This window comes from Pristis pectinata, chromosome 24 (assembly GCF_009764475.1).
Source record: "Pristis pectinata isolate sPriPec2 chromosome 24, sPriPec2.1.pri, whole genome shotgun sequence".
In the NCBI taxonomy this organism is placed as follows: domain Eukaryota; kingdom Metazoa; phylum Chordata; class Chondrichthyes; order Rhinopristiformes; family Pristidae; genus Pristis; species Pristis pectinata.
Window position 1 is genome coordinate 14298953 of NC_067428.1, and position 21098 is coordinate 14320050.

Sequence of the window (21098 nt, forward strand, 5' to 3'; positions counted from 1 at the left end):
CATTGTGCGACAGTGTTTGGAAATAAGTTGAATTGGCCAGACTATGCCAAGTCAATCTCTGGAAGTCAGTGAAGGAAACCTCATTTAGTAATTATTGCAGTTATGAAACTTCCTTATCCTTGCACTCTTTTCTGACCACCAACTGCCTCTCACCCACCTGGCATCCATGGATAGACTTCCTTAATTCCAAAATGGATCAAATGAGTATCATTTGCAAGGATATCTATACAATGATGGCTTCAGGTGACTATTTTTGAAATCTGTTAGGTTAATAATGACACTTTATATTAACATTGCAAGGAGGCACTAGTGTCTCCAACTGCTTTAAGGTGATGATCCTCACTAAATTATGCTGTAAAAATGTTTCAGTGCATTCCCTGTTGTAACTGGACGGAATCTGATGGATCTGCTGGGATCTAGTTATGTTGATTTTGGATTTTCTGCTGAAGAATGTGAGTGGTGATGCTTGGAGTAGAGCTCTGACTGAATAAGGATAAGGATTTCCCATGCTTGGTGTTCATGTGGCTCAGGATTTTAAAGGTATGTAGTTAGTAGAGACAGACACATAGGCACTAACACCAACTGGGGATTCTGAATTATTTAACTGGAATTGAGGTCTGGTTCCAGAACAAGCAAAGGTGGCGCCAATGAGTTGCTAATGAATTTCTGACTTGGTTTCAATGATAGGTGCTACAGATAAACCCTTTCTAACACACACTTAACCCCCCCCCCCACCCCCACCCCCAGTATAAACATTCTCCAAGCCATATTAATAAAGAACCCTTGCCCGATATCATTAACCTTAACAGCAACAGATATTTATATCTTGGCAAATGAATTGAGCTGTGCCCTCCTGGGACTTCCTTGACTCTGAAATCCAGAGTGCCCAGTGTTGGTGCTGCTGAAGAGGGATTATCAAACATTGCCATAGTGATCCTTGGACTTCATTGGTCCATCCTGTAGAAATTGAGCCTTTATTCAGCCACATACCACATGTTCCACCCTCTACAGTCAGGAATTCAAGAGTACACCAAAATGAATACACCATTCAAGATGTAGGAATGTGCAGCATTCTACAATTGGAGTGGAATCCAGGGACTAAACTCAATTAGATTGTATTTAGCAGAGGGCACTTGTGCTGCTGGCCCCATTTCAATATGAGCTAAATATGAACTGATCAAATGTAACTTGAAAGGGAAAATGTGAGGAAGTGGCAAAAACAAATGCTAGTTAAGTATCGTACCTTTATCAAGTTCTTTGCATTTGATTTGGGAGGATCCTGAAAAATGCACATCACCATTGTTTCAAAAATGTTTTTGAAATATGAGTGATATATTCAATGAATGTGTAAATTGATGCCGAGTACTGGTGCCTTGTTAAGCAATTAGAGTTGCTGTGCATTTGACTGTAACTAACCACACTATGTTCCTTGAAGTTTCATCAATTAACTGTCTTCATGCACTCTATCCCATGTACTGTACTCATTGTTGGTTACTTGATGTATCAGACTTCCCACCATGCCATTTTCCCATACCAATTGGCAAGTAAACGTACTGTTTGGATGATTCCTGCCTCTCAAACAGCTTTTTTCTCTATGTCTGATATTGTTTTCTTCATAAACAAAAGTATTCAAAGGAAATTCAAAGATAATTCGACAGATCTTGGGGCCATGACAGCTGAAGTCACAGTTGACATTGGCACAGGAATTAAATATTGGGATATGCAAAAGGCTAGAACCGGAGGTCTGCGGATCTTGGAGCATTTGGGTTGCAGGAAGGTATAGAGTTAGGGAAGAGTAAGGGCATAAAGTCGATAGAAAACAAGATGAAAATTTTTAAGCTTAAGGCACTGTTGAAGCAAAAGCCAATGTAGCTCAAGAAACAGGGAATGTGAACTTGCGAACTGGGGTATGAGAAGAGTCGATAGTTGATGGGTGTTGAAGTGAGCAACTGAGAAATGAGCAGTAGTATTAGGGTGACCCATACAGAGGCTAGAACTATGGAAAGCACTCAGCAGTGTTTGGAATATTGAGACTGGAAGTAACAAGATGTTAATGAGGGTTTTGGTGTCAGATGAGCAGAGGTAACCTGACATGCAGAGTTAGACTGTGCTACCCAGGTGGAAAAAAATTACTCGATTATGGTGTGAATATGCTGTATGAAGCTCGTATGTAATACCAAGGTGTGTGCAATCTGGTTCAGTTTCAGACATACCAGGGAGAGGGATGTTGTCATTAACTAGGGAACAGAGTTGGTGACTAGACAGTAAACATTGAATCAAGGCACAGAATTTGATTGTTCCCCATGTTTGCTTTCTGGTAGAGGTCTCTGGTTATTGGTCCAAAGAGACCCCTACCATGTTGTTTTGCTATGCAGTATTGTTTGGGAATGACATGAGTGGGGTCAGTTTCACAGGACTGGAAGCAAATCCATATTGATTTTATTTTATAGGAGCCAAATGGTCTAATGAATTTACATTCAGAATAACTGAAATGCTTCCCTCACCTGTTTCTGTAAGTTGGAGTCCTGATAGTAGAGGCCAGCTTTGCAGCAAATAAAGCAAATTTCCAAAGCTCAGCTCAGCTGAATACTGTCTGAAAGTTATTTTTTCCCCAAAGTCTGCTACAAGCCAGCACTCCTAATTGTTTGCAGAGGCTACAGGATGGAGGAGCGATGTCTGCAGCACGTGTGGAATCATGCAGTTTTTCCTTGGACCATGTTAATTTACTGCCACAATCTGTTCACGTGAAACCAAGAGGTGAAACAAAAATCATCATCCCATGTAGTAACAGCTGTGTGGCTAACAGTGGCACTGCTGGTTAAAGAGTTTTCTCGTAATAGTTTATTCCTGTTTTATTTGCACCTATGAAGAAGAACAAAGAATGTTAGCAGTAATTACTCCATAGCTTTGCTGTTACTTTTGATCAGTTTATTGAGTGAAACCTGTGAGTAATAATGGTGCAGGAAAAAAAAGATCAAAATCTGTAAATGCTGGAAATCTGAAATAAAAATTAAAAAATGCCAGTAACATTCAGCAAGTAAGGTGGCATCTGTGGAAAAAGAAACAGTTAAAGTTTCAGCTGGAAAGCCCTGAAAAGGGATCTTCTGCTTGGACTACTAACCCCTTTTCTTGTTCCAAAGATTAATGGTGTAAGTCTTTGTTTATCCTTCTCTTCAAATCCTCATTTTTTCTGTCAGGCCCTTGTGCTTGCTTAGCTTCTGTTTACCACTGTTACTTATCTTCTTTTTTCTCAACTATAATCCCAAGTCTGTTCTGAATGTTAACAAGAACAAAATGCATATTTTTATATTATTCATATTTAAGAATGGGATTGTGACTGAGTGGAGCATGTTCTCTCTTCCTGTCACTTATAAAAAAATGTGTTCCTAGACAACATGCATTTAGCACATAGTTTTGCATCTTAAAACACTCCTTGTAACTGGAAAATAGACACTAAGAATAGCAGAAAAATTGGAAGAAGAAGAATGAGGCATTGATTTAAGATACTTAATGAAATGCCATAAACTTGTTAAGCATTTTGTGTAGTTTGAAAGGAAAATAAAAGCATTGATGGTGGAAGATTGTGTTGTTGATTTAGTGCAACATTTTGATTGTAGCCAAATTTGAATGTTTCATGCAATTCCATACACCTTATTTATGGTTAGGGTTATGCAAGAATACTATAATAAAGACAGTAGAATGAAATATCATAGTTTAATTGATAGTTTAATTTAATGCAACTCCTCTGCTTTAGAATTCCATCCCTCAAAGTGAACCCTAGTTTGTTTTCATTTGCCTTACTAATTTCGAACCTGTATCCCTCTGGTCCACTCCCCTATTTAGGAACCTATTTTCCAAGGAATATAAGATGACCTTACTCTTCCAACCCAAACATACCACCTCATTGATCTACACTGAAGTTCATTTACTATCATTTTCTGTGCTACCAAAGTAGAGCTATAACTATCTGATCATTTCTTTGGAAGTGGGGATTGAATGCACAGCCTCCTGAATCCAAGGTAAGAGCATCGTTACTGAGCTAAGGTGCAGCAAATCGTGCACCTCAGTTATACAGATATACATTCTCTTCCTACATTCAGTTCCTGGAGTTCATGTGAAATGAGCCATGAATACCCATAATGGGTCTACAGTTCCTTGTACTGGAATGCAATTTCTTGCATCTGAAACGATACAGATGTATATAGGCTGCATTTGTTACAGTAGAGTGATACCGCACAGAAAGAGATCATTCAGCCCACTGCACCTGTACTTGCACAGATGAATCAATGCGGCAGAAATGAAGTCTTTTTATATACTGTATATACTGCATTCAGTTTGAAAACAACATGTTATGCAAGTGGTAGGATGTTAAAAGTTCTGACAAAGTCTTCAACCTGAAACCTGCAGCACAGTAGTGTAGCAGTTAGCATAAGGCTATTACAGTGACAGCGACCTGGGTTCAATTCTGCCACTGTCTGTAAGGAGTTTGTACATTCTCCCCATGACTACGTGGGTTCCATCCGGGTGCTCCAGTTTCCTCCCAAGTTCCAAAAGACATATGGGTTAGGAAGTTGTGGGCATGCTATGTTGGCGTTGGAAGGGTGGCGACACTTGTGGGTGCCCCCAGCACATTCACAGACTGTGGTTGTTAATGCAAAAAGACGCATTTCACTGTTTTGATGTACATGGGACTAATAAATAAATAACTCGTTTCTCTTTCCACAGATGCTTTTTTGGTGTTTCCATCATGTTCTGTTTTTATTTCAGAGTATACAGAGTTTTTGCAGCTATTTGTCATATTGGAAAGCTGTAGTTGTAAGTTTAGAGTAGTGCAAGTCTCACCCACCAGCCTCTGTCTCTTAACTCTGCCCATCATCCCCCTTCTCACCTGGTTCCACCTATCACTTACCAGCCCCTCTCTCACCCCACCCCTCTTTATATTGACTATCTTCCCTCACACTCTCAGTCCTGATGCAGGGTCACAACTTGAAATATCAACTATCCTTGGCAGATGCTGCTCGACCCATTGAGTTCCTCCAGCAGTTTGTTTTTGCTCTGGTATATTTGGTTTGCACTAATTCTATACTGTCATACCACTGAGCCTGAGGGTTTAGGTCAGGGTGTACTATTACATTTTGGCAGTTGCATCACTGTTAATTGTATTAGAGGTGCACAGCTTGTAATATATACATATGTTGTAGCAGCTTTCTGGCATCTATTAACAAAATAGCACAGCATGCAGAACAGCCAAGAATACATCTTCAACAACCCTTCCGCTCCTCAGTGCCCCAGGCTACATAAAGTAAACAAGATGTGGGGGAGAATGAAAATTGAAAATATTCCTTTTGGAACATTAACAGTTGTTTTGAAATCCATGGGACTCCTGGGTGGAGGGTTAGCTTTTGGTGGTCAATGTCTCTGTCTTCTCTGCTGGATGTTCTAATTGCAAAAGTCCACAATTTGGAAAAATGACCCACTTGAAGAAAGCAATTATAAACTGAGAGGAGTAATGGGTGGAACACTGCATTCGTCAATTGAATAGTGAGAGTCTCTGATCAGAGTGACAGCATTGAGGTACTGTGAATCCTAGTATCAGATTGTGAGGTCTGCACAGGATGCTCGGTGCTGGTGGGACTCTGAAGAGCAGCAGCTGTAATTTCTTGGGATTGTTGTCTTTCATTCATATGTGGAGTGCAGCGAGCAGAAGTAACATCCAAATGCATTTCTTCTTGGAATGTAATTAAGAAAGAGGGGATGCACAAACAAAGCACTGTAAACATCCTGACCTTGGTTGGTGTAAACTCCATTTATTGTGTTGCCAGTTGTTGGTTCATTGTCTCCTGTGTGCTGCCTAAGGGTCATTTCTCGTGATATTTTGCAGATTCTATGATGTCTCTCACATCCTGGTCCTATTATTTTGTTTCTGTTTCGCTGTTTCCATGGATTTTTTAAAATATAATTGGGTTCTTTTGGATTATTTTCTGTTTAACTTTGGTTTAAATATTATTTTATTTGGCTCTGGCTTTTTTATTTCTAAATTTTAGTAATGAAACCCCTTGTGATCTGAACTAAATTAGGATTATCGTTAGAATTAGGGACTTTCATGTGTGTCCTCGTGTTTTACCTCTATCTTTCAACAGGTGGACTCAGTGTTTTAATGGGAATATATAAATTTAGTTTTACAAAGTAAATAAACTCAGAGCTTCATAAGTGTACTCAACCACTGATTTAATTTTGCATTTCATAAAAAAGAAAAACTAACGTACATAACTTGTCCTTCTAGCCTGATTCTTTAGTTTTGGTGTCATTTTTATTTCTATGAAACTTTGAACCATATAAAACTGATCTCTACCATTGTAGCTTCCAGGTCCAAACAATCCTTGGTGGGGTCTCCCATTTAAAATCCGACTGTCTGCTTGCCTGTCCTGTTGTTCCTTTTTCTCCCACTTATTTCTGTATTGGCTGGCATAGAAACCACACAAAGGATAAACAGCTGGATGTGCACAATGATTCTAGAATGCAATGGCCTTTATTCTCAGAATTATTACAATGGTCCAATATCATAACTTTTTTCCTCCTTTGGAAGGGAAATATAATGGGCAGCCATTTTCTGGCTCTGATCTCCTCAATCTGCCAGAGGAAGTGGTTGAGGCAGTTACAATAGGATCATTTAAGAAGGACCTGGATAGCTACATGGAGGGGCGGGGCTTAGAGAGATGTGGGTCGAACATAGGAAATCGGGACAAGCTTGGTGGACACCATGCTCGGCATGAACTCGTTGGGCCGAAGGGCCACTATCTGTGCTGTATTGCTCTATGACTCTTGTTACGGATTAGGTTGCTATTTGCTGAATGTCCCTTTTAGACAGTACGGTTGTGTGTGTGTGGCATTATTACAACAACAGGAGATAACGATATGCTGACATTTTGGTTCAGTCAGAAAAGAGAGCGAGGAGGAGAGACACACCGCCTGCTGGTCTCTGTATCGATGGATGAAAAACAATAACTGTGTCTGTCACTACAATCCACATATGGATTTTTGGAATAATCCAGTGGAGTCCACCTTGTCGTTAACCTGTAGAAGGAAACAGGTATTTCTGTGGATGGCCATGTCTTGAATGCCTTTCGGGATGGCAGATACTTTGGAGCAAAGCAGTGGAGATCATCAGTGACAGAGGTGTCGTATGGGTTCCATCATGGAACACTTGGATTTTGTAATATCTCTATTCTCTCTCTACATTTTCTCTTCAGTCAACGGTGGTTTTGGAAAAGCCTTTGCTCATGTTTCACCTTATGCCTTGCTGAACTGAACTTTGAGAACTATTCCTGGACTGGGAGTTTGGGAATTTGCCACACACACACTTAGGGTTTAGTTTTGGGGTTAATGTTTAATATCAAACATTTTTACTTCTAACATTCTAACGTTTTTAGTTTTATTTTTTCTTATTATCATAAGTAGTTATTAATAAAATAGTTTCTAACACTTATACGTGACTCGGTGTGTTTCTTTTGTTGCTGGTACATAACACTATCAACAGATTTATACCCTTTAAATGAAGAAGTGGAAAATGATGGGGATTCCACCATTTAAACTCTTAAATCATTCAATTTACAATGTTTCAATTTACAAAGTTTCTTATAAATTATCCTTTTAGAACCATCCATTATTTACCCAGTTACTGTAGTCAATCCCTTGTAAAACACCATGCAAGTCCCCAGGTGAGATACCAATTCAAATGATATCATGGCATGTGATGGCAAAACTAATGCAAAAATTTCACTCCAGCCAGACTATGATCAAAGGGTGTCTGTGCAAAGATAATAATGCTGAAATTCCATAAATATTCTCTTATTCTCCTGCTGTAACTTATCTCTGTGCTGTATGTTGCCTGTAGACTCCATTCCACCAAATGGCACAACTAGGCTACTGTCTCAAAGGTGAAGTGCTGGACAATGATTCTGCCATGATCAAACTTTAATGACTGACCTTACATTGTGCACTTTGGTGTCCTCGTGAGCACGTGGGTGGCTGACATATCATTACACCTGACTGTCCTGAGAAATTTCTTTTTCCTACCTTCTGAGAAATTTGTTTTTTTTCCCTCCTCCAAAGCCGACACTCTCATTAGCAGGTGTAATGGAATGTTCATGCCCCTATAGTTGGAGGGTTGAGCTGGTGGCTACAGGAATATTGGTTGAAAAGTTTGCAGGCTATCAGCTTTTAAATACCTCAGTCCATTTTTTTCCCCCCTTGCATTGCCTGAATGTAGAGTATTGAATCAGTGGAAAATGTGTATATTGAAGGAAGGTGGGACGGCAGAGGGAGAAGTTCCATTCTTGTACAAAATGCCTGCAGTTTTCAACCACTAATTCAAATAAAAAGAAAGTGTTCCAATTTGGACACTGATTCTGTACACTAGATATTTTTATCTCTGATTTCTCTTGATTGTATACCCAAGCAAGAGTTTATTCCATCCATTCCAATATGCTGAGGTCAGCTATTCACATTTTTTAGTTCAGTTACAGCTGTTTTAAGTTGAGCAATCATTAAAAGAAACACAGCATTTATGTGGAAGACTAGATATATTAGGAGAGGAAAATGAACAGCAACCAAAGAATGGGAAGGAAACAATAAGCTGGAGAGAGCAAACAGAGTTGGTTTTAGGGTACCCGATGGAACAGTGCAGCTGCCATAGCCTCATCCATGTCAGCTCTGTTGGACAGCGGATAAGGCAGAGATGGTTGAATTACAAGGAGTTCATGCTGCAGAGCACATTCTCCAGCAGGAGGTGGCAGCCAGGGATTAAACCATCTGCAGTACCTGTTGGACATGAAGGTAATGACAGGCTTTGAGAAAGCTACAACATGAAAGTTATGCAGCAGGAATGACATCAAGTAGCATGCACTTAAGAGAACGGTCATGATTTGCCAACATTCATTTGGAAGTTGCATCCAGTATCAATTTACAATTGGGTAGAAAAGAGGTGAGTGCTGAAAAGGTGTTTCATGTGCATGACAGTCTGTCAGTCAATGGTCTTGATACATTATGTAAGGTTATACTCCACTCTTTAACTCTTCAGAAGTTCTGCTAGTTAGGAAGAATATATTTACTAAGAGAGCATACGTGTTTGAAGCAAATGAGTAGCAGAGACAAAATCATTAAGAGTGTTGGCCCTATGGCTTGGAGTAGCTATGGATTAGGCTCCATTCTTGATGTGTTGTAGGTGTAAAAGCAGTTCCCATGGTTTTGTTTGTTACCCTGAAGCAACACAATGTGAGAACATCTCTGGTTGCTAATCAAAGCAGAGCAATTACATCTGCTTCCAGATTAACAAAGGTCTAATCCAAGTGCTAATTCCAAAGAACCACATCACTTCCCAATGATCCTTTTCTTGAGAATCATTGATCCAAGCATAATATTGATATACAAAATCCTGACCAAAGAATGGAAGTTTCCAAAGTCTTCTGGTATTACTCATAGTTCACTGGTGGTCTGCCATCTGTTATCACCAGATAGCTTGTATCATCAGACACTGAGCCAGATCATTTTGTTTGTTCAGTGTTTTGTGTTGTTTTGCCTTTGGCTAAAATTTGCAAACTTGAGATTTATCCCAGCTAATCTGCAGGAATTTTAATAATTTCTTGGCAACATCGTCATGGATTTGTTGAGATAATTACTAAAGTCAGCAACTTAGTTCTGATGGTCATAATTAGCAAAAACTGTAGTGGAATTTGCATCCATTTTGGGATGAGACAGTGAGAAAACATTGAATAATGAGTTTTTCCCAGTCCAAAACCAGAACAGACAAGCTGATACTCAATGAATAACAAGAGTTCACCAAGATATTGGGTCCAAGAGAGAGGAAGATTAGCTGATAACAATAAGAGAGGAATACTACCAACATTGAGAGAAGAGGGCTAATAAAGAGCACAGAGAGGAGAATTAACAGAGAGAGCAGAAGATAATGAGCAAGCATTTAGAAAGGAAGATCTTTGGGGGAGCTAAAATAGAGTTCTCTGATGATGAATTTGATCCTCAATAGTCATAGATTGGCAGATAATATAGTCTGTAGAGGGAAAATAATTGATTGGAAAATAAATTGGTTATTAACATGGTGCCGGAGTGTGGTGACATTTTGCAAGCTGCTCTCTACAGATCTACTCATTACCCTTACTATAATCGTTCTCAATGTAACTGCACTGTGTAATGAATTGACCTGCACGATCAGTATGCAAGACAAGTTTTTCACTGTACCTCGGTACAAATGATAATAATAAACCAATACCAACTATTTCTGCCAACTATCAGACTTTCATGCTGATTGTGATTGTTTTTGAGATATAGTCTATTCACTGACCAGTATAGGTGTCCAGTGCCAGGTATCTGTTTCCTAACCCAGTTTCCCCTGATTCTAATGGCTCAATGCACCACTTTCTTTGAGTGTGTTGCAAACCTGATGGTAATAATTGCTCACTGTAGATTCCTACTCATGGATGACAGAGAAGGCTCAAGTGGTTGAGGCAGGTAAAATAACAAACATTTAAAAGACACACGGACAAGTACATGGATAGGAAAGGTTTAGAGGGATATGGGCCAAATGTGGGCAAATGGGACTAGCTTAGATGGGCATCTTGGTCAGCATGGATGAGTTGGGCCGAAGGTCCTGTTTCCATGCTGTATGACTATGCTAAGGCTATTAGCACTGGAGAGCAGGATTGATCTTTCTGGTGCATTTAACTCCTGGACCCAGGATTGAGGAGGGGGAGGGTTGGATGGCAAAATAATAGCCTAGAGAAAGAAAGATGTAAAGGAAAGGGAGGATTTTATGGGGATAAAGTTAAGAATGAAGATCTCTTCACATAGTTAAAAGCAGCTTTCATGTCAACTTGCTTTAAGCACTCCAAGTAGGTGCTGAATTGAAACGGTATTGGAATGCTTTAACCTGCTCTGTGCCCAACCCCATTCACATTGCAACATCTGATAAAGGGGAGCTGATGTGGAGCCAGGATGAAGACATTTATTTCTCTGATGCCTCAACCAATCTTTGAAACCAGAGGCATACTGCCTGTTGATTTTGGACTGAAGCCTGAAGCCCTACAGCTGGTAGCCATTAGTCTGGGCCCATCAGATCAGCAGTGACTTGAATTCTGTCTGGATATCAGGTGCAATCCCATACAAAGTAGGGGGTGGTTAGATTGAGCTGCATCCTCAAAGCAGAGCGCCTCCTGGTCGGGTCAGGAAGGGCTCTCTTTAGATGCATTGCACCTGATGTGCTGAGGTTGGCCCAATGAAATCCAGAATGACTATAGTTAACTCCAAGTGCTCTGCCTGCTGCTGCAGCTCTTAAGGATGAGTTGTATCTAAAGCACGTGTAGTTCTATTTGCCTTCAGAAATAGAGCCAAAGAGTGTCCAACAGTGCACATGAAAGCTAACATACAGGAGGTTACAGTTGAGGACACTGAACAAAACAATGCCAGTTGGATCAGGATCAAACAGCAACACCTGGAATCAAAGAAGCAAGGATCCATCTCCTCAGCTTTCAATGTTTCTGAGGGGAACTAATGCACTAAATTGGTAAAAAAATCTGTGAAATAAAACAGCAATTCTGTTTCTAAGACTAAAATTGTCCCCTGCAATCATTCACCATGAGTGATGATCAGACTAGTGACTGACCAAGCAGCAATCAACTTCCATCCACGTTCCAACTGTACATTGGGTATTTTAATAACATAGAAGAATTAGAAATAGGAGGAGGAATAAACTACTCAGCCCCTCGAGCCTGCTCCACCATTCGAACCGTCATGATTGATTTGATGATCGGTCTCAACTCTACTTTCTTGCCTGATTCCCATAACCCTTGACCCCTACTGTAGTCCAAAAATCTGTCTGTCTCAGCCTTAAATATGCTTAACAACTCAGCATCCTTGACTCTCTGTGGCTGAGAATTCCAAAGATTCATAACTCTCTGAGATAAGAGAGTCTGATCATGGTCTCTTTGGCTTTGAAGCAGCTTCAATGCAGTTTTTTTTAAATGCCTAATTTCATAACTACGTGTAAACTGGATCATTCAGAAAGTTAAAAAAAATAAGATTGCGTTGTGTTCTGTGAAGCTTTATATTAATGCATTACGTATAATGCAGAAGTGCCAACAGACAAAAGTTAACACACTCAAGAAAGGAGCCATTAGAACATATTGAAGTTTATAATGCTATGCTGGCGCCAGAAGCGTGGCGACACTTGTGGGCTGCCCAGAACACTCTATGCCAAAGATGCATTTCACTGTGTGTTTCGATGTACATGTGACTAATAAAGATATCTTATCAAGATGCAAGGGTTGAAATCTTACAGTGTGGTAATGATTCCACTGTTATTTTAACACAAACATTGTCTTTATTAAATTAAATATCACGTGTTGTCTTTTCAAACCCATAAATAACTTTCCAAGGGAACTGTTGAATATAGATGTCAATCATCTATTTCATCACTTGGAGCAACATTAATTTGAACATTTATCCTTGTGTGAAAGTCAGGAATACATGCTTGATGGATTGAAGAAAGGAGATGATCCCTGCAGGCAATAATTGGGCTGTTGGTTCGCAATTGCTCCGAAATGGAGAGTGTAGGATCTAACCAGCCTCTGCACATATTTTGGTAGGACTCATTGGTGGTTTTTGACTGGGGAAGCACAGTACAAGCTGATGTTTAAGTTCACATGCAGCCCACATGTTGTTCTTTTCCTGTTCCTTCCTGTGTCAGATTTTGGATTCAGTGTGTCTCCAAATCTCAGTCTGGAAGAGTAGATGCTCCTGTTAACAAATTGTCTAATGCAACGACAAGATTAGATAAAATACACAGAAAAATATTGTTTCAGGTAATTGAAAATATCATGCCATGTAATTTCTTTAATTAAAGTGGGTTCATTTGATCTAAGATTTGGTCTGTTTCTGTATGATGGCTCGCCTGTTTCTTTGTCCTCTTGTCTCACTCAGTAATATAAAGCATTCTATCCAAATGGTATCAACTAAGTAGTGTTTCTCCCTTCACTAACGGTCTTTAACATGCCCATTTGGTTGCCACTGCTTTCAGTGCATCATTCTGAAATGAAAGTGGGGTTGGGAGATGAAAGGATGAAAATCCTATTAATGTAAAATATAAGTGGTGGAATCAGTGTGGGGGGTTCATGAGAATATGGAGAAAATAAAACGGGGTTATTGTAAATGGGTGCTTGACTGTTAGCGTGGACTTTGTGAGCCGAAGGATCTGTTTCCATTCTGTCTGACTCTATGACTCTAATTCTGTGAAATATTTCAAAAAGTGCACTGAGCCATACAGTTCTGGAAGTTTAGTCTGGTGACGTTATTTCAGTTAAAAGCTTCTTGGCTCTCACTGTTTTTAGATATTTGAAGAACCAGCAACAGAAGTACACCCGACAATGATATCTTTGTCTAGTTACTGATTGGTCAGGTAACCTCACAGCCTGAGTTGGCAGATATTTCAATTGGTCATATATGATCATAAGGATCTAGTCAGTCTTCCTTCCTTTCTTTTCCTTCCTAAACTGCAAATAATGCATTCAATCCGGCTTCTTCTCTATTCTGTTAAAAGCCTTTCACAATTTGGCATTCCAGGTTGATCTTTCTTAGACCTTCAAGACTGTGGGACTTCCACTGCCTCTGCTTTCTCGCACAGGACGGTGCATCTGTGCTCTTTATTTTATTTTTCTCAGTTTTGTTATTGTCCAACACTAGGATGCTTGGCTGTCACTGGTTTCTCAATAACAAAAATATGTCTTCACTGTTGCCCAGGATTTCCCCACAGGTTGCTGATACGTGCAATACGTGTCATGTCGGGTGGATAGGTCTCCGAGATCAGTGTCTGTTATGTGCAGTCGGACCTGTGCCTTACTGAGAAACAGGAAATGAGATTGTTGAAGGGTATAGAGGGAACCATTATTAAGCCCAGGTGCTCCATGATTCAATGTTCTGGAAACACTTACACAAAGCTCACAGAATTCCAGGAATGCCTCAGTGCTTGTTTGTCTTAACAGAAAAACATTCAATATGTAATAAAGTCAGAACAAATTTGATTTAGTCAGAATTTGCTGAAGCTGCTGTTAGTACATTGCTTAGTTCAACAATATGTGCTTTTCAAGGTTTATCAAGGCAAGAGTGAAAGATTGTAAAGCAAATTAACACTTTTTATGGCCTCCTATACAGGGCTATGCTTCCACGAGTGCTGACTATGCTCTGTAACCTCACCCATGTGACCGTTCTTCATGTGTTGGGAGAAAGAAAACACTGTTGAACCCAGTTCTATCCTTATCAACTGGCCATACGCTCAGTCCAGGAGGGATCATTTGATCAGAGGTGATTAATTTCCTTTCTCGCGCCACCCCCCCCCCCCCCCCCCCCCGAGTGGTGGTGGGGCCAATATTATCACCCAGCTGAAATCTGAAGATGTGCACAAACCAGGATGAAACTTTGGATTTTGTTCCTTTTTGTGGATCACTGTTCGTTACTCCAGAAAGTGTGGTGGAGGCTTATACTTTATAATTTAATAATAAAAGGCATTTTGCAGGATCTATAGGTGGACTAATCATTATTGTTTCCATCAATATTCCATGCTGGAGGAACTCAGTGGGTGGAGCAGCATCTGGAAGAAGAATTGTCAACCAGGCCTGATGCCGGATTTCAATCTGAAATGTTGATGATTCCTTCCCTCCCACTCCCCTCTCCTACTCTTCTCTCCTTCCCCTCCCCCCCTCCCCCCAACAGATACTGTTCGACCTGCTGAGTTGCTCCAGCAGTTTATTTGTTGCTCCAGATTCCAGCACCCGCAGTCTCTTGTGTGTCTGGCTCTGCCTGGGTGTTCTTCTGTTTGCTGTACCTTCCTGTTCAGTCTCCTGTTCTCTATCTGTTCTGATTTCATTTCTGTCCTGATGCTGGAGCAGAAACCATAGAATACCAGAGTTAAAAACCGAAAAAGTAGAGAACATAAGAGGATCAGGAGTAGGCCACTTGGCCCCTCAAGCCTGACCTGCCATTCAATACAATCATGGCTAATCTGCCCCAAACTGCATTTCTTCTTCTGTGTCAGTTCCCCGTAGCCTGAAGCTCTCTGATCTTTCAAAAATGTATCTACTTCGTCTTTAAATACACCCAGTGACCTAGCCTTGAGAACACCCTGGGGTAGAGAATTCCAAAGATTCAGCACCCTCTTTGAGGAGAGGTTCCTATGCAATGACTGACCCCCAACCTTGTAACTATGTCCGTCATTTGAAACAGCTGGGCCCCTACCCTATGGATCTCGTATTTTTCAATAAGATCACCTCTCATTTTACTAAACTGCAAAGAATATTGACCTTATTTCTTTAGCTGCTTGCGATAGGACAATTCTCTCATCCCAGAAATTAGCTTAACAAATCTCTTTTAGGCTGCCTCCAATGGCAGTAAAGGGTATAAGCTAGACAAGGATCTGGTACATGTTGGAGAAGTTATTAAGGTTGTTGGCTCATTTCTCTTTATCATAGCTCTAGCTTTGATTGGTTAGGAATAAAGGACTATAAGAAGTAAAGACAGGAGTAGGCCATTCGGCCCCTTGTATTTGCTCTGCCATCCAGTAAGATTATGGCCGTTATTTTACCTCAGCACTACTTTCTAGCACTAACATTATATCTCATTGAGAGGAATTTGCAGCAGTAGAAGCAAGCAAGTTAGGTTCACTTGGGCCTGAAAGGAAAGTGAATAAGAAGTAATTAATGATGTGATTGTTTCTAGAAGTAACCAATGATTTGTTTAATTTAACAATTCAGGAGTACTTCACTTAGATTCTGTACTTTTCTTCAATGTTTCTTGTTCTGGTGCTGTAACTGAATGTCATTCTATTATTCGTAGAAAGCCAAGGATCAGAACATCAAAGCCTATAAAGTAATTCCAACAGAAGGCTCTTTCAAAGTTAATGGAGATGCTTATTTGCCAGTGAACAATTCATAAAGTCGAATTATTCCACATTTAAATCCTTTGTGTGAATGTGAACATGGTAAATGATAGCAAGGAAAGACTAAGTGATACCTTAAACATGTCTTATGGTTGACAGTCAAGTGATCAGAATTAAACATTTCTCATTCCTCCCCAATCCTGGGCTATATAATAGCCATTAAAATGGAGGAAAATTGCAAGGCCAAAAGGGAAGATTCCCTTGGAAAGTTCCTGTCTGATCTCTGTCAACAAACCAACACTTGTTTAGAAGATGAGGTAAACTAATTGTATCAGACACTTAATTGCCAGATAATGTGATTTCTCCCTTGACAAGAACCAGTCCATCTCCTTCTTGAAGCCAAGAGGAAGTGTGCAACTAGTCTGGACAGTTAGGAGCAATATTTTCTTTTAGAGAAATAATTGCTAATTATTTCCCCATTTTGAAGACCAAAATGATTATTATGGGAAAGTATAATTTTTTTTCTAGCTTGATGGTACACATTGCAAATCTGCTACAGAACCATATAAGAGCAGGTAACCAGTTATAACAATGCTTCTTTCCTATTTTTCAGGCAGTGTTGGATATTCAATACTGCATGGAGAACATGGCACCATTTTAGCCTAGCTTTCTCAATAAATTTGTCAGAAGAAATTCTTCTCCGAGACCTTGATTGAAATTGAGTAGAATCAGTTGTTCCCTCCCACCACCACCCCCCCCCCCCCCATCCCCAGGTGCTGCTAACTGCTCCCTTCATTCACTACTGGTTGCCCTCTGTTTCTAAACTTACGACAGGCCATGCCAAGCAAGTAGCTGTAAGAAAGGCTTGTAGCATCATTCTTTCCCTTAAGACATACCAAAAGGTTGTGCCTGGCAAGAGATTTCAGCCAGTTTAATAAGTTCTGCAAAAGCCACTTAACAAGTTCTGCACTTACCAAGTACTGGTACAATCATAAAATTCTTTCATTTCATCTCACCTGTACCCATGCCTCAACATATGTTGATTGAACATATGGCAGTGAACATATGGCAGAATTCAATAACTTCTCATGCTTTGTGAAGTCCATCAGCGGGCTGTTATTATGCCATGATTTTCAATAGAGAAGAATATAAAAGTGCAGGCCATGCTCAGTAATTAATTGGGGGACAATTCTGTACATGATACGGTAGTATGAGCCAGAAACTTGTGTTAGAAGAAGAAAAGGTTTGTCCTTGGTCTACTCTTGCTCCTATTTCTAAGTTCTTACATTCTTTTGTCTTTAAAATTATGGAATGTTTTGATAGAGTAGATGTGGAGAATGTTTTCAGTAGTGGGGAACAGCAGAGCTGGAGGCCTTCAATATAAGATAGTTACCACGAAATCTAACAGAGGAAGTTCTTTACCCAAAGACTGAGGAGAATGAGGAAATCACAACCAAGGGGTATTTAAGGAAATAATGCAGAAGTATTTAAGGGGAGGCGAGATAAGGGAGGGAGAAGATTTTGTTGATGGAAAGTAGGAGGCTCAAGTGAAGCATAAATGGTGGCTGATTGGCTGAATGGCCAATTTTTGTGCTGTGTATCCTATACAATCCTACATAATATCTGGAATTTACCGTAAGAAGGCTAAAGATGAGGAAGCGAGCAATGGATTTTCAGTTGTTCCTAGAGTGATATTGTGTCGTGGGAAGGGAGATCCTCTGGTTATAATCAGGTGTCATTTATGGATAGTTTCGCCAGACTGGACAACAGAGGAGTGTTGTTGAGGGAGGATGGTATTGTTAAACCTACCTTAGGGTGCTGATTAACTGAGGAGAATGAGGAGCTCATAGTCACGTAAAACGTCCTGGGCTAGGTTAGGAGTATAATTCCCCGGAAGAGGATAAATGAACAGAGAGCATGTAGCAAAATCCCATAGCTTTCCCAAGTCAGTATGTAACTTAAACCGATGCTTAAGCAGATACTTTAATTTTTAAGTACTTAGGGATCTTAAAACCTTTACAAAAACATCATAAATAATTCACATCAGCTTTGAATAATATTCTTGTTTATTTAGTGTGCCCAAATGGCTTCTGGTTTGGATTATCACTGGCTAGTAACAAGCCACCAATAGTGGGCAGTAACCGAGGCAAAGGTGGCCTTCAATCATCTCCACCCAGCTGCTGTTACTTATATGCAGAAAGGTGAGAATGCTGTGGCTTTAAGATGTCCATGTTCAGAGGAACTGTAGAAAAATGCACCTGGAAACCTTTGTGATGAAGACTTGTTATTGGGTCCTTCTACCTGATTTTTCTCTGTTGCCAGGATTGAGTTTGCCCGAAAAAGCTCAGGCAAATGAAGTAGAACTTACAACAGTGCAACCAATGCAAATTGGTGTTTGCCCACCTTGTTCACTTTTACTCATCTTGTACTTGTATCATTGTATATCTTTCTCTTTCACCCATATATCCAACAAAACTGTAAATGTTGATATGAGTTCTGGCTCAAACAAGTAAATTCTACAACCTCTCCTGCTCCTCTTCTTAATTTGACATTTAGTTTTGTTACTGACCCTTCAACCACTGAAAACAGTATAAACCTCTCAACTTTGTTTTGCCCTTTTACAACTTTTAAACACATACAAAATATCACGACATTATCAGAATTGTTCTAATAAGAAAGGCTCTTTTGTCTTTTTTTGTAATGATATGACATGAAATATAGATGAGAAATTAATACAAATATGACACAAGATAAATCAGAAATGAATACAGATGTGGGACATGCAACGGATAAATGTAGCAAAGAGACTTGCACCATAAAATAAAGCTTCTGCATACAGTACTTGATAATAGTTTCAGGTGGAGCTTATTTTAACATAAAATAGAATGCACTTCAGATTTTCACATTAAGAGAAACCTTTACAGGATTTTAATTTGTGGACTGTTTGTTTAAGTTTGGAACTTCTGAAATCTAGATCCACAGCTGATAATTGTTGACCTCTGGTTCTGAATATCTTGTTCTTCACGGGTCACCATTCTTGTGCCTGTCATCCTGTGAGCTCCTCTGATTGGATATCTCTGAAGCGCTGTTTGGGATGCATCATGCAGGTTGTGGGAGGTTGCATCCACTGGATATTTCTGTCCTTAAAACATGTGGAATAAGAAGATGAAGAACAGAGATCATAGGTTACTGATGTGAAAAGTGAGAATTTTATAATTCAGCTCACGAAGATATAAGGTGGAGCACAAGAGGATGAGAGGCCAATTGTCAAGACCATGCTCCATCTACCAAGCCCCTCTCCAATATTTAGAGTGCATCCTTCTCCATAAAGGAGAAGAAACTTGGTTCCACCTCCTAATGCAGGTCTCCACAGGTTTTTGTGGGCTATTCCCTTCTTGAAATAGGAAGCTAAATGGGTCAAGTGACATTCGGCAATATGTAGTTCTCTGCACATTACTCAAAAGATGATAGGTTATGGATACAGCAGGAAGTTTGGTACACCATGGAACTTTTTGCAGGGCAAAGGTACAAGGAACGTGAGTCAAAGAATACTTCTAGGTGAAGGCAGAGGTTTAAAGATATCTGCACAGCCTCATGGGCAATGATGGCAAAACATTCAAATACCTTTATAGAGCACAGTGCAGATTTCATTGCAGTATATTTGCTTAATTACAATTTTGGAAAATGTGTCTGTCTCCTTACCTTGTCTCACCTGGTTTGGTCATTACTTTATTCTGTCATGGGACATTGATGTATGGGCTGATTTACATTCAGTATTCTACTACCATTTTAGAGGTTTATGTGCCTTTGTGCCAATTGTATCCCCTTCTTCAGTTCAACTTCTGCAGCAGCATCCAAAGCTCCCTGCCCTCCTGACAAATATTTCCCAAAAATGATATTTTTTTTGCCTCACAAATAATCATGAATGTGCCTGCCCCTTTTAAGCTGTTGCATTTGAAATACTACTTAGCCATGGACGAGCTCCCAATCAGAAGCATTCCTGATGCCTGGAACTCACCCAATTGAATAAAATCAGGCTGTCTTTGGTGTCAATGATTTTGGCTCAGATTTGGTGCAATTTGTGCTTTACGAGAATTGAGGATGGGATCATGCCTAATTGGAAAATTTAAGCCTGTTTTGTTCCATCTAAAACATACCTGGACTCTCTGGTGTTGTTGGTGGATCTGCGCCTTAGGAAGCCCAGAGTGTGATTTGGCAGTGAAAGCTGTGCACACGTTTTTATGTTTCAATTTTGAATGAAATAACCATTTCACTTTAAAATCAACTTAATTTAAAATCAAATTACTGTTATTGTTTTATAATTTTAGCTATTCATTTCCATTATGTACAGATAACCTCCTGCCCCAAGGATGCAAATGTGTTATTATCAACATGTTCTTTTACTGCTCGAATCTTTCTTGCAAAGGAAGCTTATTAGATGCTAACTTTTCATTATTACAAGCTGTTTCACAGATCCCAGCTGAACTTTATTAAAGTTAAGGCAAGAGCTGAACTTTAATGAGATAGAAATTACTTTGTCGAGATACGATAATATAGTACATTGCTACATTCTGGTAATCACTCAGTTATATTAAGAGTCTCCTGTCATGTTACACTGCTGACATCAAAACACTCAGCCGCCACACGCCACTTAGAGAGATAGAGCATGGAAGCAAGCTTTTCAGCCCATCGAGCCCAAATGAACAATCAACAACCCATTTTACACCAATCCTACCATTAATCAAATTTTTATTCTCCCCATATTCTCCTCAATCCCCCAAGATTCTCTACCACTCACCTACACTCTCGGGGCAACTTACAGTGGCCAATGAACCTACTGACCCGCACATGAACGAGGAACCTGGAGCACCCGGAGGAAACCCACACAGTCACAGGGAGAATGTACAAGCTCCACACAGACAGCACCCGAAGTCAGGGTTGAACCCGGGTTTCCAGTGCTGTGAGGCAGCAGCTGTGCCACTGTGCCCCCTGATGTTCTCACTCACTTTTTCACAAATCACAAAGGTACAAACAGATTGTCAGGATTTATTACAAATATTGAAAAGCAAAAATCTGCACATGCTGCAAATCCTCAGCATATTGGGCAGCATCTGTTGAAAGGGAAACAGGGTTCGTGCTTCAGATCAATGATCCTATGTTG